This window comes from Lissotriton helveticus, unplaced genomic scaffold, assembly GCF_964261635.1.
Source record: "Lissotriton helveticus unplaced genomic scaffold, aLisHel1.1 SCAFFOLD_892, whole genome shotgun sequence".
In the NCBI taxonomy this organism is placed as follows: domain Eukaryota; kingdom Metazoa; phylum Chordata; class Amphibia; order Caudata; family Salamandridae; genus Lissotriton; species Lissotriton helveticus.
The window spans coordinates 121797-138582 of record NW_027611928.1 but is presented as its reverse complement, the minus strand read 5'-3'; positions in this window follow the sequence as shown (position 1 = coordinate 138582).

Below are 16786 nucleotides of genomic sequence, written 5' to 3'. Positions count from 1 at the left end.
TTGGCAATTTCAAACCAAGCAGGAACGATGTTTGGCTTCTTACTCAGACCAGCAAGGTCTGAGGGGCTACTTCTTTTTACAGGAGCAGGGGCCAGTCTGGAGCAACCAGACCAGTGGTGGATTTCCAAAGTTAGGTCGCCAAAATGGCTACCAGCCAACGGGCCAGTAACCGAGATGACACGTTGAGCAGGCAAAAGCAAACGGGCCCCACACAGAACTCGTGGAGGATGCAGGGCTTGTCTTTTGTGCATAGGCTGCTCGGGGCAGGGGCTTCTCAAACCCCAAAGCACAGCATTGAGGAGGCCTCGGGTGCTGCGCAGTCAGCTTGTCGTGGACTTTTCAAGAGGTACGGTCCCACGTCTCTCGTCGCCTCCACGGGACTCTGGTTTGCAGGGACTGTGGATCGGGCTTTTAGATGTCTGGGAGTCTGGTTCTTGTCAGGCTCTGGCCTCGGGCTCCGGCGGGAGATGGCAGCAAATCAAGTCGTTGATTGCTGGATGGGGCCTGTGTTCACAGGGTGGTCACTCCTTGGCCACAAGGGAGATTCTTCAGTCTTCTGAGCAGCAGAACGTCGAAGTCTAGAGTTTCTTCTTCTTTAAGTCAAGTTTCAGGATAATCTAAAGTCTTGGGACTCAGCTCCTACCTTTATTCCAAATCAAGGGGCTGGATTACCTACTAGGTCTGGTTACACCCCCTTTTCTTTGTTCAGTTTCGCGCCAGAGCTGGGGCTGGAGTGCCCCAGCACCGTTTTAAACTGGGGTATGCACAGGGACACCTTGTGTGCCCCAGGCATGTCTGATTCTATTCAGCCCTCCCTAACCCACTACACAAAATCCTGTCTGGGGTGGTGCTAGCACCTCCGAAGGCAGGAAACCCTTTGTCCAAGCCTCCCTCGCTGGAAGGACTCCCAGCAGCAGGAGGTCAGACTTGTGTCTGTGGTGGCAGCATCTATTTTGTGATGCTGAGGCTCTGTTTAACTTTAACCGGGGTTCAGGTTCTGTACATGTCGTGTCCCTCTAGAAGGGTGGAATGCTACCCCCGTCACCAGAATTGGTGAGGGGGTAGTATTCCAAATCGTATGACACCTTACTCAACATGTTTGGATAATGTCAAACCAGAGTTAGCATTTAACCGCGAGGTTCATAATGCACTTAAGAGTATATGGTATGACGCTATCATGAAACAGCTAAAGGACATGGTTCCGAAAGCTGCAGACATGCTCAGCTCATGCTAGAGTACCATCTCACACATAACCAAGCACTCTGCCTCCAGGATTGTTAAGGCCTGCCATAGGAGTGACTTATAGGTTACTGTGTCCATATATATGTTAGATATAGAAATATTATACCTAATGCAAAGGGTGATTACACGACCTTGCCCCAGCTGAGTGATCAGCCAGTTGTGTCAAATAGTAAGGCCAGGCCAGGGGTGGCACAATACGTGCTGCAGCCCCTGGTAGGCCTTGGATGTACCCTTGCCCTGGGTACCTAGGGTACACTGTACAGGGGCTCACAAGGTGATCCATGTTCCAATTGGTAATGCCCCTAAAGTGCATTGGCATTAATTTAGAGAGAGAACAGCAGGCTGTGGGTCTGATTGGCAGGCCCACAGCCACATTAAGTCAAAAACCAGTGAAGCAAAAAGCAAAAATTTGGGTGACCATAGGATAGCAGACCCTACTCTCCTACACAACCCCCCCCCCCCAAACGCAGGGACAATAGACTAACCTTGACCAGTTGTGTCTTCTTGTTCTAAGTGGAAGCACCTGGAGAGACCATCTGCATTACCATGGTCAGTCCCTGGCCGGTGCTCCACTGTAAAGTCCATCCCCTGTAGGGAAATGGACCACCTGAGCAGTTTAGGATTTTCTCCCTTCATCCGATTTAGCCAAAAGAGGGGCTTATGGTCGGTCTGAATATTGAAGTGAGTTCCAAATAAGTATGGTCTCAACTTCTTCAGGGCCCACACCACAGCAAAGGCCTCCCTCTCAATGGCTGACCAACGTTTCTCTCTAGGGGTCAGCCTTCTGCTAATGAAAGCAATGGGCTGGTCTTGACCATCTACATTAAGTTGTGAAAGCACAGCTCCCACCCCCAACTCAGAAGCATCTGTTTGGACAATGAACATTGTGGAGTAGTCAGGACTCTTTAAGATAGGTGCAGAGCACATGGCCTTCTTCAGGTCATCAAATGCCTTTTGACAGCTAACTGTCCACTGAACCTTCTTGGGCATTTTCTTAGAAGTAAGATCATTAAGAGGTGCCACGCTGGACCCATAGTTCTTGACAAACTTTCTGTAGTACCCAGTCAGGACTAAGAAAGCTCTGACCTGAGTCTGGGTAGTTGGAGGAGCCCAGTCCTGAATGGTCTGGATCTTACTCTCCAGTGGTTGAACCTGACCCCCATCTACAAGGCCGCCCAGGTACACAACCTTACTCTGCCCTATCTGGCACTTGGTTGCCTTGATAGTCAGGCCTGCCTTTTGCAGGGCCTCCAAAACTTTCTTCAGGTGGATCAGGTGATCCTCCCAGGTGGAGCTAAAGACAGCTATATCATCTAGATATGCTGCACAAAAGTCATCCAACCCAGTAAGGACTTGGTTCACCAACCTTTGGAAAGTGGCAGGTGCATTCTTCAAACCAAAGGGCATCACCACAAATTGGTAATGACCTCCAGGGGTAGAGAATGCTGTTTTGGCTTTGGATTCCTCAGCTAGTCTGCTTTGCCAATAGCCAGCTGTCAAATCAAAGGTGCTCAAAAACTTGGCAGAAGCCAATCTGTCAATGAGCTTATCTGCCCTTGGAATTGGATGAGCTTCCGTCTTAATGACTGCATTGAGACCTCTGTAGTCCACACAGAACCTCATTTCTCTCTTTCCATCTTGGGTATGAGGTTTTGGCACAAGGACTACTGGGCTGGCCCATGGGCTCTCAGATGGCTCAATTACACCTAATTCCAGCATTTTCTGCACCTCAGTCTTTATACAGTCCCTGACGTGGTCAGGTTGCCTGTAAATCTTGTTCTTTGCAGGCAGACTGTCACCAGTGTCCATCACATGGGTACACCAGTTAATCTGACTAGGTGTCAATGAAAGCATATGTCTAAAAGACTGTAAAACTTGTCTGCAGTTTTGTTGCTGATGGTCAGTGAGGCTGCCAGCTAAGGCCACACCATCAACTGAGCCATCATCAGGGTTCTGGGATAACAGGTCTGGGAGAGGGTCCCTCTCTTCCTCCTGGTCCCCATCTGTAGCCATGAGCAAGCCCATGTCTGCCCTGTCAACATATGCCTTGAGTCTGTTGACATGGAGCACCCTGTGGGGGCTCCTGTGAGTGCCTAGGTTCACCAAGTAGGTAACCTCTCCCTTTTTCTCAACAACTGTGTGGGGTCCAGACCATTTATCTTGGAGGGCTGCTGGGGCCACTGGCTCCAAACCCCACACCTTCTGTCCTGGCTGGTACTCAACAAAGAAAGCCTTTTGGTCATGCCAGGCTTTCTGAAGTTGCTGGCTAGCCTCAAGGTTTTTAGTGGTCTTCTTCATGTACTCAGCCATCCTGGAGCGGAGACCAAGTACATAGTCCACTATGTCCTGTTTAGGTTGTTTGAGAGGTAACTCCCATCCTTCCTACACTAGACATAGGGGTCCCCTTACAGGATGCCCAAACAGAAGCTCAAAAGACCTGTAGCCAACCCCCTTCTGTGGAACCTCTCTGTAAGCAACCAGAAGGCAGGGTAGAAGGATGTCCCATCTTCGCCTAAGCTGTTCAGGTAACCCTTTGATCATACCCTTCATGGTTTTGTTGAATCTTTCAACACGTCCATTACTCTGTGGATGATAGGGAGTAGTGAATTTGTAGTTTACACCACACTCCTTCCACATTGCAGTCAAGTATCCTGACATGAAGATGGCACCTCTGTCAGATACAACCTCCTTTGGAAAGCCCACTCTTGAGAATACTCCCAGGAGGGCTCTTGCCACAACAGGTGCTGTTGTGGTGCTTAGGGGAATAGCCTCTGGATACCTGGTGGCATGATCCACTACCACCAGTATAAATCTGTGCCCAGATGCTGTGGGTGGATCCATTGGTCCAACAATATCAATACCCACTCTTTCAAAGGGTACCCCCACCACAGGTAGTGGTATCAGGGGGGGCCTTTGTTGTGCCACCTGCTTTGCCACTGGCTTGGCAGGTTACACAGGAGCGACAAAACTCCTTAGTATCTTCAGACATGTGGGGCCAGTGAAAGTGAGGGACAAGCCTGTCCCAAGTCTTGTTCGGGCCCAGTTGTCCTGCTAAGGGAATATCATGGGCTAAGGTAAGAAGGAAACCCCTGAATGACTGAGGTATAACCAACCTCCTGAAAGCACCAGGCTTGGGGTCTCTACCCTCAGAATAAAGGAGTTCTTCATCCCAGTACACCTTGTGGGTACCTGTAGCATTCCCAGCAGCCTCAGCAGCAGCTTGCTGTCTGAGGGGTTCAAGAGAGGAACAGTCTAACTGTGCCTGCCTCAAGTCTGCCCTTGAAGGTCCCCCTGTCCCAAGAAACTCAACCTGGTCAGGTTCAAGCTCTTCTGGGATAGTTCCTTCAATGGTCTCACAATCAGCTTCCTGGGAAGGCTGATCATCACTTGTAGGTAGGAGGGAAGGCACTGCCTTAACCCTACTGCTCTTTCTCTTGGTAGGCACTTGGTCCATTGTTCCAGGATCCAAGACCTGTTGTTCAGCGAGGCACTGCTTGGCCTGTGACCTGGTCACAGCAAGGACATGTGATGAAATCCCTAACATCTCAGCATGAGTCCTGTACTCCACTTCTGACCATTGTGAGGACTCAAGGTCATTGCCCAACAGACATTCAACAGGGAGATCTGCACTAACCACAACTCTTTTGAGGCCAGTTACCCCTCCCCTGGAGAAATTAACAACAGCCACACTATGTGTAGTAGTGACATTGCTAGCGTTGGTCACCAGGTAATTATCACCCAGTACAATCTGTCCAGGGTCCACAAAGGCTGGTGTCACCATAGTGAAAGTGGCACAGGTGTCCCTGTAGGCTTGAGCCACTTTGTCATTTATTAAAGGTGTCTGTCTGTACTTGCCCAGATTAGTGGGGCTCACAGTAGTGGTCATGGCTATGTCCACATCACAGATCAAGACAGCATGTGTGGGGGTTCTGACTAGGCTAGAATCCACCTCAGTACCCAGGGTTAACCCTACTACACCCTTGGCTTGGGAACTACCACTGCTTACTGTACTAGGGGGTGCAGGTGCCTCAGGGGCTGCAGTGGTAGGGGCTCCAGTTTTCCTACAGTCACTGGTCCAGTGACTAGTGTTCTTACAAGTAGAACACCATGGTTTTCTTTGGCCATCTTTCTTCTGCTTCCTGGAAGTTTGGGACCCCCCCTCCATGGTTTGTTGGGGCCCTGTAGAAGACTTTTGGTCTTTTGGTTTCTGCTCCCCACCCTTCTGGTCTGCTTTCTTTTGATCACCACCTTGGACCTGGTTTTTCTGCTTAACCCTGGTTCTGATTGAAATCCTTTATTCGGCATTACAACAACACCATAAAAGTACAGATTAAAAAATTCATAATAACATTTCATTAATAGATCAGATAAAATGGTGAGTACTATTTACAACATCATAAGGCTACTCCCCACCCCTGAGTACGCACAGTTTCATCTGTCAACGAGAGATCTTAGTCTAAAAGCACATCTTAAAAAATTAGTGACACAAAATAAAATCAGGGGCTCTCTGGCTTCTTTTAAAAAAACAAGGGCATGTCTTGCCGATCTTAACTTAGCCTTCTTAAATAAATGTATTAAAAAATTGGCGCCTAGGTATCCGATAAAAGGGGCATAAAAGCACAAAGTGAAGGGTGTCCTGCGGAGATCTATGATCGCAGCCGCAGGGCCCCTTTGCCTCAACTGTATGCGTAAAGCCGTCTGGTTTAGCTAGGAGGTGATGGAGCAAATTAAACCTAAACCGCGTGAGCAAGAACCTATCTTGTGAGTTATAGATTAGGGAAAGATAAGGTTCCATGGCCTGATACGGTTGCATCTCCCTGTAAATCACAACCGAATATTTATCTTTTTCCATGGCTTCACGGGTCATTTCGTTGTGGTTGCGCAACTTCTCCTTTGTCCTCGCAAGATCGCATGAAGTGATGCACCTTGGTTGTGTGAATAGATGCCCATATCCTATGCTCTCAGCGGACTCTTTCACGTACTTCAACCAGGGGATGGTCATTCCCCTGTCTCTGCCTATACAGTCTGCAATTATCAGCTTTGTCAAATTTGCCTCCTGGTTCAGCCAAATTTTTATCCAAGCCAGGAGGGGTTTATTCCTTGCCCTGTCCATCAGATACAGACAGCCTAATTCTTCATGGACAATTGATGACGGAACACATTGGGGGACTTTCAGGAGCCTCCTGAAGTGCTTATTTTCCAGTGTCTGTAAACTGCTTGAGTCAGACATGCCCCAAAGTTCAGCACCATACAAGGTTTTAGCCATTGTAATCGCGTTATAGAGTGTCAGCATTTGGTCCGGGGCCCAACGGCCCAGTCTGCGGCCGAACTGCATGACCGCCCCTACGCTTGCAGCTAGCCTGTTTCCATGTTCCTCAATCAGGGGTTTAAAATTAAGATTTCTGTCAAATAGTATTCCTAAGTATGAGAAGGTCTGCACCTTGGCCAGGCCAGTTGTACCTATAGTGTACTTAAATTGTTTGACCTTTCGTTTAGGGCCCAACTCCTTGATGTAAGATTTTTTCAGGTTGGCAGATAGGTCCAGCCCAGCCATAAACTCGACAAACCCGTTAATCAGACGCTGCAGTCCCCTTGGCGTGCGCGCCAAGAGCACCGCATCGTCTGCATAGAGCAGTAGTGGTATGGGTCTAGTTCCAATTCTGGGCGTATCTACTTTTAGGTTTAGCAGAAAACTTTCAAGCCCGTTAATATAGATGGAGAACAGGAAGGGAGCGAGTATGCACCCTTGCCTAACCCCACTCGTACATTTAAAGGCCTCCGTCTGGTCACCCTCCAGGTTATACCTCACTTTTGCTGTGGTGTTGTAATGCAACCTTCTGAGAATATGGATAAGGCCAGGGTCGATCCCCAGATCAGCAAGTATTGCCCACAGTTTTGGTCTGTTCACGCAATCGAACGCTGCGGCCAAGTCCATAAAGGCTAGGTATACGTTCTCCTGGCTGGCTACAGTATATTTTGCAACCAGGAGGTACAAATTCAAACATTGGTCCGTTGTAGACCTCCCAGCCCTGAAGCCATATTGCACCTCAGTGAGTATAGAGTTCTCCTCTTCCCAGCCCATCATACGATTTAGGATTGCTCTACCCATGACTTTAGCTGTAACGTCAATCAATGAGATGGGCCTATAGCAACCTGGACTGTCCCTATTGCCCTTTTTAAAAATTGGAACAATTACCGTGGTTGACCAAGAGCGGGGAAGGCCCACAGCTATTGCCTCGTTTATCACCCTTGTTACCAACGGGGCCCATAGGTCAATACTGCTCAAAAAGAGGTCAGGTGGTATCCCATCAGGGCCCGGGGCTTTATTTCGGGTTAGACCCTTTATACCTGCTTCTATCTCTTTTAGGGAGAACTCGACTCCCCCTACTAGTATCTCTCTACAGTCAACGTGGTCTTCTGCTGCCTGAGTTCCCCTGTTGTACAGCACACTAAAGTGTTTAACCCACTGATCAGGTAGTACATTTGATGCTATGTTGGGGTTCTTGTTGTCTTGGAAGCAAGGTCTATTGATTATTGCCCAGAACCTCGAGGAATCTCTAGACTCTGCTGCCTCGCGCAGGTCTTCCCATGTTTCTGTTTGGAGAGCTCGTTTACGCCGTCTGACTTCCATTTTATAGTGTGCTCTACATAGGGTCACTTTTGCTGTATCCCTCGGCTTGGTTTTTAGGGCTTCTCTCAGTTTACTCTGGGCAGAGGAGCATCCTCTGTCAAACCATCTGGGCTTATTATTGGTCTCCATCCTTTTCCCTGGGGCTTGCGTTAAACTGGCCACCAGACGACCCAACTCCTCGAATGACTCTACCACCAGGGTCCCCCTAATCTCCCAATCAAGGCATACCTCCAGTTGCTTCCTCCCTTCCGTAACTAGTGATTTATAAAAACTTTCGGGATTGAGCCTAGCCCATTTCAATCTTTTGCCTTGGTCTGTGACTCTTTCCATCATGTCTGGATTTGTCCCCCTTCTTCTTTTATTTGATTTTGACAGGGCCAATGACATTACCAGGGGATTGTGGTCACTGAAACCACTGCAATCAATAGCAAAACTTAAAATGCTACGTTTTAGGTGACAAGAGACTGCTATAAAATCAATGAAAGTACTACATCCTCTACCTTTGAAGGTTGGGTTGATACCACCTTCTTTGTTTAGGGGTAATAGGTCCATTAGGTACGCCAGATTCATTTTCCCTATTAAGGAATTCAATTTAGTGCCCTGCGCTGTGTGTTCCAGGTGAGCGCCCTCCTTAATGCTACAGGAGTCCCATTTTTCTGTAAGAGGTATTAAGTGCGGGCAGAGGTGACAATTGTAATCTCCTGCAATTAAAACTGATGGTGCTGGAGTGTCTGTCATTTGCTCTATCTCCCGCCCTAGTCGAGCCTCTAACTCATCCCCCTTACATCCCCCTGCATTATAAAAGTTAACAATTACTAAATTAAGTTCCCGGGTCTTGAACTGGACTGCCAGCATGCAATCTGATTTCCAGTTTAGGTCCCTCCAGGTCCCCTCCAACGCTAAACTTGCCCACAAAAGCAATCCCCCTTTAGCACGACCCGACCTCGACCCAACTGCTGGGGTTCCAAACAATTTATACCCCGTGAGGTTAAATCTGGTCGGGTCAGTTTCCCATGTTTCCTGAAGGCAAATTACGTTAAATTTAGTTATGTAATCTGTCCATTCCTTCATTGGGAATTTGGCTGCCAACCCCGCCACATTCCATGACAAAAGATCAAACTTGTGCCACTTGTTTTCTAACATACTGGGGGTCCTGTGCTTAAACACACTGGCAAGACCTTTTTAGTTACATTGGGACCTATGTCTTCCCCTGACCCTCTTGGTTGTCAGTCACAGTCTTCCAACCCAGACAGACCCTCAAATCTATTATATAATGCTACATTCTGCGTGTGGTGCCAGGTTACATCCTCCCTTCTAGTATGGTTACCCCCTGTACGATTTTGTTGCGGTGCGTAAAAGAAATTTAGGGGGAGTGGGTAGATTCTAGATCCAGGGTTCTGATTGACCCTGTTACATATAAAGTCAGCGCATCTTATGTCCCTAAAGTTGACAATCACACAATCACCCCCCAAAGATTTCGGGCCACTTCCCACCCAGTTCACTCTTCTAACATGTATTATTTCTCATTGAATGTCTCTGGGTAGTGGGCGATTGATGTTCAGCCAATGCGTGCATTTATTCTTCAGATCCCAATAGGTTTCCCTTGTTCCTAATTCTAACTCAGGTACTCCTGAGAGTACCACCACATAGGGGGCTGAGTGTGGTGGCAAATTAACAGTTTTTTGATTTTGCACCTTCCTATGCGTCGAGGGAATTTCCCTGGGCTGGGGATTTGCTAGTGGTTGTGCTTTGGCTATATCGCCCAATGTGTTCAAATTTGCCCCTGGCAGTTGGGGGGTCTTAGATGATTTGCTGAAAGATGAGGGTAAAGTACGGGTGGGGACCACTGCAGGGTTTGTTCTAGAACACAAGCTATCTTTAGGTGGGGCATTGGGGGTGGGCGTCAGGGGGTATACAACGGTAACCACGCATTTTTTACAACGCGGTACCGTTACCACGCTACTTTTACCACTCAAGTCGTTACCACGACTTGCGCTGGGGGGCGCTCCAGGATAGTAAATAGTTTAATTTACTATCCAACTCCTTTCCCTAGAGTCCACGGGGACTGGAGTTGGAATAGTAAATTAAAAAATTTACTATCCAGCGCCCCTCCACGCAAGTCGTTGTAACGACTTGCGTGGTAAAAGTAGCGTTGTAACGGTACGCGTTGTAAAAGTACGCGTGGTACCGTCATATATCCGCGTCAGGGTCTTCGAGGTCACTGCAGAGTTGGGCCCCTCTGTCACCTGCTGTTTGCCCTTTTCCCCTCTGCTCTGGGTGCCCCTAATCTGTGGAGAGGATAATAAAAGTTCGAGGCACAGCAATCTACTCTCAATCCGATCTAATCTGTCGTGTAGTGGCAGGGTAATTTTTTTAACAATATATTCCAGCCTTCTCCAAAAAGGGTTCTCACAATCTGCTAAAGCGTTTTCCCCTTTGTCTGCTGTTAGACTTACTTCTGCATTTTGTGTTAGTGATGTAATTAGTTCTCGGGAAGGTTGAGTTGTTACACTTTCTTTTGGGGCAACTTCCTTGTTTTTTCTGCTACCTTTTCCCCCTCCCCCTGTGGGTTTGGCCCCTGCCTGCTTTCCTTTTGTAGTTTGGGCATGCAATTTCCTGGGTTCTGCTGTTTTAACACCCGTAGATGACCTAGTTTTAATTTTTGGAGAGGGTAACCTTTTCGTGAGGTCAACTAGGCTGAGTCTGGCTTCTGGGCTAACTTCAGAAGGTACTGTTGCTTCCTTCCAGTTTAGATCTATGCTCCCTCGTGCCTCCCCCCTACCAGTCCCTAAATCTCTGCTTCTATCCTCGAGGTGAGCCGGCGACCTTGCCTGTGCTATGCTGCCCAGTGAAGAGCGCTTATCTAACAGGGGGGTCTAGTGATAGTCTCTTTTCCGTTAACTCAATGTCCTTGGCAAGTGCGCTTGAGACTCTGATCAGGAAATTGTCCAAGGTGCCCATCAATGTCCCTCCATTTGTTTTCCCGCACTGACCTCCTGGCTGAGGCGATGAGGCCATGATCACAGATTGGACTTGGCACTGTCCGCAAGTTTCAAACCGCTCAAATTCGAAAATTACAGTCCAAATCCGAATATAATACAAAGACTCACCACCCTTATAGGTCAGTCAGAGATAAGGGGGGTGGCCCGTCCCGTCCTTGACCTGTCTCGAACGGGCTAAAACGGGCCCTCCCTTGGCCCGGGCTTCGCCCGGCGTCCCGCGAGGCGGGGCTTCCAGGGATTATATGCGCCTCCTGGCGCGGATTGATGCTGTCACGGGTCCCGCCGGTGCCGCAAGGGCTGATGGGGTTTGTTGTCCCCACCTGCACTCCTCACTGCGGCCTCACCAGCAAGGTGGCAGTAGCTGGTCGGGCGGCGGGACGCAGGAGTACAGCTCCGGTAGTATGGCGGCGCTGGTCACGGAAACAAAAGTCTAAAGGTAGGCTGGCAGCAATGTCCTCGGCGATCTAGTAATGCTCTCCCACGCTCTGCCGGGCTTCCAGGGATTATATGCGCCTCCTGGCGCGGATTGATGCTGTCACGGGTCCCGCCGGTGCCGCAAGGGCTGATGGGGTTTGTTGTCCCCACCTGCACTCCTCACTGCGGCCTCACCAGCAAGGTGGAAGTAGCTGGTCGGGCGGCGGGAGGCAGGAGTACAGCTCCGGTAGTATGGCGGCGCTGGTCACGGAAACAAAAGTCTAAAGGTAGGCTGGCAGCAATGTCCTCGGCGATCTAGTAATGCTCTCCCACGCTCTGCCGGGCTTCCAGGGATTATATGCGCCTCCTGGCGCGGATTGATGCTGTCACGGGTCACGCCGGTGCGGCAAGGGCTGATGGGGTTTGTTGTCCCCACCTGCACTCCTCACTGCGGCCTCACCAGCAAGGTGGCAGTAGCTGGTCGGGCGGCGGGAGGCAGGAGTACAGCTCCGGTAGTATGGCGGCGCTGGTCACGGAAACAAAAGTCTAAAGGTAGGCTGGCAGCAATGTCCTCGGCGATCTAGTAATGCTCTCCCTGGTCCAGTGACTAGTGTTCTTACAAGTAGAACACCATGGTTTTCTTTGGCCATCTTTCTTCTTCTTCTTGGAAGTTTGGGACCCCCCCTCCATGGTTTGTTTGGGCCCTGTAGAAGACTTCTGGTCTTTTGGTTTCTGCTCCCCACCCTTCTGGTCTGCTTTCTTTTGATCACCACCTTGGACCTGGTTTTTCTGCTTAACCCTGGTTCTAACCCATTTGTCTGCCTTCTTACCCAATTCTTGGGGAGAGGTCAGATCTGAGTCAATCAGGTGTTGATGCAACTGCTGGTTCTGACAATTATTATGAATCTGTTCTCTCATTAAAAGATTGTACAATCCTGTATAGTCAGTGACTTTACTTCCCAGTAACCAGCCCTCCAGAGCCTTAGTGGCACAATCAACAAAATCAGTCCAGTCCTGAGTCTGTGTCTTCTGGGTATCTCTGAACATTAACCTGTACTGTTCAGTGGTTAAGCCAAGCCCATCAATCAGAGCACTCTTCAGGACAGAGTAATTGTTAGCATCCCCATCACTAACTGTGAGGAGCTTGTCTCTACCTTTCTCTTCAAAGGAGAGCCACAAGATTGCTGCCCACTTACTCTGGGGTACCTGCTGTACTTTGCAGGCCCTCTCCAAAGCAGTTATCCACTTTTGGATGTCATCCCCTATCTTGTAAGGGGGCACAATCTTACTCAGGTTTCTATTGTCATAGGACCTGTCTTTATCCTTAGGGATATTGCTGCCACCAGTGGAATCTAATCCACTCTCTCTATGCTCTCTAGGACGAGCAAGCTTCTCCTTAGTTAAGGCAACTTCTATTTCTTGCCTCTCAATCCTAAGTTGAGCCTCTCTCATCTTGGCCTCATGCACTTTCCTCTGACGGGAATTCATCCTCCTCTGAGTAGGCACCTGTGGGCCATTAGATGTATTGGAGTGATTGGATTCACCTGAGTGATTCCTGTTCCTCCTATACCCCTGGTTAAGTCCACTTGGGGGCCTGAATGGGGCTGTCCCATTCTCAGCTTCAAGGTGTCTTAGGTTAGCCTGGGTAAGCCTCCTGACTTGGACCTGGCTATGCCCTTCTTCTTCAGAATCATCCTTCCCCTGATCTGAATCATCATCATCATCATCATCAACAATAACTGGGGGATCCCAGGCATCGTCTGTTGGAGTCATGACCTCTTCATCATCCCCTGTAGGGGCTGGTTCAGAGGTTTTCAGAGATTCAGACTCTTCTAAAAGCTCTAGGAGGTGCTGAGTGGTAGGGGTAGACCCTTGTTTCAGCTTCCTGGTAGAACACAAGTTCCTCAACTCCTGAAAACTGAGGATAGCAAATCTGGATGGTGCCTTGGGTAGGTCACTCTCCACAGTTGGAAGTCCACTGGATCCTTCTGCGCCAGCCATTTGCTCCAGTGAGGTGGATATGTTGCAATCTACCTACTCTAAGTGTTCTTCCTACTGAACCCTCTCTAGTAGTTGTAGTCAGGGTGTGCTAAGCCCTATCCTCTACAACACTAAGTTCAGTAGAACTTAAATATACTATCCTTGTTTTTATATGTACCTATAGGTACCTGTATGATCTTTCAAAAGGTATTGCAAAGATTACAATGGTAAAACAACAGCAAGCTCAAATCCCAACTGCTGCTCACCAATGTGAGAAGTTGGCCTGATATATGATGTTCACTAGTTATAGTGACCACCTTGTATCAGTCCAAACAACCCTTATGGTGATTGGTTGCAAGTCAACCTTATGGACGATCTATCCTAATGGTAGCCTGGATAAAGAAGTCTTAGGCTAAACTCTTTTGTCATGTGAAGCCGGCTGTATTACCATATTTAACCCCTTGAACACCAAGTGAAAGGACACCGCACAGGATATATATTGAAAATATATATGTATTTATTACTACAATAGTCGCCTGAACTCTTTATGAGCACAGGAGCAAAACACGTTAAACAAGTTACTTGATAAAATATACAAAAGTTGCACAGTTATGGATAGGCCAGGTGGCCCGCTAAACCATATATTAAGTAAGTGGTATAAGAACCACGAATCGTACAGTGGTAAGGCCTAGGGCCTTGGGAATCGCTGGGGCTACGCTGTGATAATGTTAGTTAGGAACTAGGAGGCCCACGGGATCTGGTTGCAGTGTCTAAAGCAACACGCGTAAACTCATTGAAAGCAATGGGTGCGTAAAAGTTACAAAGTTAAAGATTGGGAGTCTTCTGGATGACCTAGAACTTAGTCCCTTAAAACTAGGACACTAGGAGTGTCAGCCAACACGGGAGCACCGGAGTGCCAGCGTTACCTCACCCACAGGAAGCGGGTGCAGTGGTGCCAAAGTGTGTCGGGTTTCTTGGAGCAGTTCAATGGAGCCTGGAGATGAAGATGCTGCAGGCTACCAGACGAGAAGAGTTCCGATGGATCCAAGGGTGGATCGGAGTTGGTGAATCCCTGAAAGCAGAGGGGACAGTGTTCAAGTCACTTGCCAGTGACCGGCGTGGAACCAGGAAGGAACCAGGCGATGTTGAGTTGCAAACAGGTGAAGATAGAAGCTTGTCTCTTCAGCAACGTGGACACGAGGACGTCGACGACAACCAGGAGCCAGGCATGAGCTGTCCTACGAAGGATCTTGTTGTCGGCAGAGTCGGCTTCAGGATTGAAGTAAACAAGCCTTGGCAATTTCAAACCAAGCAGGAACGATGTTTGGCTTCTTACTCAGACCAGCAAGGTCTGAGGGGCTACTTCTTTTTACAGAAGCAGGGGCCTGTCTGGAGCAACCAGACCAGCAGTGGATTTCCAAAGTTAGGTCGACAAAATGGCTACCAGCCAATGGGCCAGTAACCGGGATGACGCGTCGAGCAGGCAAAAGCAAAAGGGCCCCACGCAGAACTCGTGGAGGATGCAGGGCTTGTCTTTGGTGCAAAGGCTGCTCGGGGCAGGGGCTTCTCAAACCCCAAAGCACAGCATTGAGGAGGCCTCGGGTGCTGCGCAGTCAGCTTGTCGTGGACTTTTCAAGAGGTCCGTCGCACGTCTCTCGTCGCCTCCACGGGTCTCTGGTTTGCAGGGACTGTGAATCGAACTGTTGAATGTCTGGGAGTCTGGTTCTTGTCAGTCTCTGGGCTCGGGCTCCGTCAGGCGGCGGCAGCAAAGCACGTCGTTGATCGCTGGATGGTCCCTGTGTTCACAGGGTGGTCACTCCTTGGCCACAAGGGAGATACTTCAGTCTTCTGAGCAGCAGAACGTCGAAGTCCTGAGTTTCTTCTTCTTTAAGTCCAGTTTCAGGATAATCTAAAGTCTTGGTACTCAGCTCCTACCTTTATTCCAAATCAAGGGGCTGGATTACCTACTAGGTCCCTCCTATGGGTGGGACCAGGAAGGGGGGCGGTTACACCCCCTTTCCTTTGTTCAGTTTCGCGCCAGAGCTGGGGCTGGAGTGCCCCAGCACCGGTTAGAACTGGGGTATGCATGGAGACACCTTGTGTGCCCCAGGCATGTCTAATTGTATTCAGCCCTCCCTAACTCACTACACAAAATCCTGTCTGGGGTGGTCCTAGCACCTCCCAAGGCAGGAAACCCTTTGTCCAAGCCTCCCTCGCTGGAAGGACTCCCAGCAGCAGGAGGTCAGACTTGTGTCTGTGGTGGCAGCATCCATTTTGTGATGCTGAGGCTCTGTTTAACTTTAACCGGGGTTCAGGTTCTGTACATGTTGTGTCCCTCTAGGAGGGTGGAATGCTACCCCCGTCGCCAGAATTGGCGAGGGGGTAGTATTCCAAATCGTATGCCACCTTACTCGACATGTTTGGATAATGTCAAACCAGAGTTAGCATTTAACAGCGAGGTTCATAATGCACTTAAGAGTATATGGTATGACGCTATCATGAAACAGCTAAAGGACATGGTTCCGAAAGCTGCAGACAGGCTCAGCTCATGCTAGAGCATCATCTCACACATAACCAAGCACTCTGCCTCCAGGATTGTTAAGGCCTGCCATAGGAGTGATTTATAGGTTACTGTGTGTCCATATATATGTTAGATATAGAAATACTATACCTAAAGCAAAGGGTGATGACACCACCTTGCCCCAGCTGAGTGATCAGCCAGTTGTGTCAAATAGTAAGGCCAGGCCAGGGGTGGCACAATACGTGCTGCAGCCCCTGGTAGGCCTTGGATGCACCTATGTCCTGGGTTCCTAGGGTACACTGTACAGGGGCTCACAAGGTGATCCATGTTCCAATTGGTAATGAACCTAAAGTGCATTGGCATTAATTTAGAGAGAGAACAGCAGGCTGTGGGTCTGATTGGCAAGCCCACAGCCACATTAAGTCAAAAACTAGTGAAGCAAAAAGCAAAAATTGGGGTGACCATAGGATAGCAGACCCTACTCTCCTACAATGGACATGAAAGAAGGACTATAGCTTCTAAGTAGTTCCAAGGTGGCGGCAATCTTAGAATGATGTTGTTTACTAATTCTGCTTAGATTTTCAGACTGGCTCGGTCTATCGAATTTCCAAGTTCATCCTAGGCCACTGTTCAACTCATCCCCCCATCCCTCTAATCAGGATTCTATCTTCCTATTTGCAAAATCTAGTTTGACCTAATGTATTTCAACTTCCCTTCTTTATATTCTCAGCTGGGCACTCTCTTCAGGATTTGCTGATTGCTCAAACTCTCTGTGATGAAGTAGGTTTCCTCCCTGACCCAGGCTCATCCTAGCCCTTTAGTCATCCCACGGATACCTCGTTCTGTACCCTCCCCCTCTCCCCACTACTTGTATTGCTCCACCCCGTTCCCTTTCTCCCTATCCACCTTCATCAGATTACCCAACAGCATTCATTTACCATTACCCTTGCAGCTTGTTTCAACCAGCATTTTTCGTCATAATAGCCAGAGCCCGCA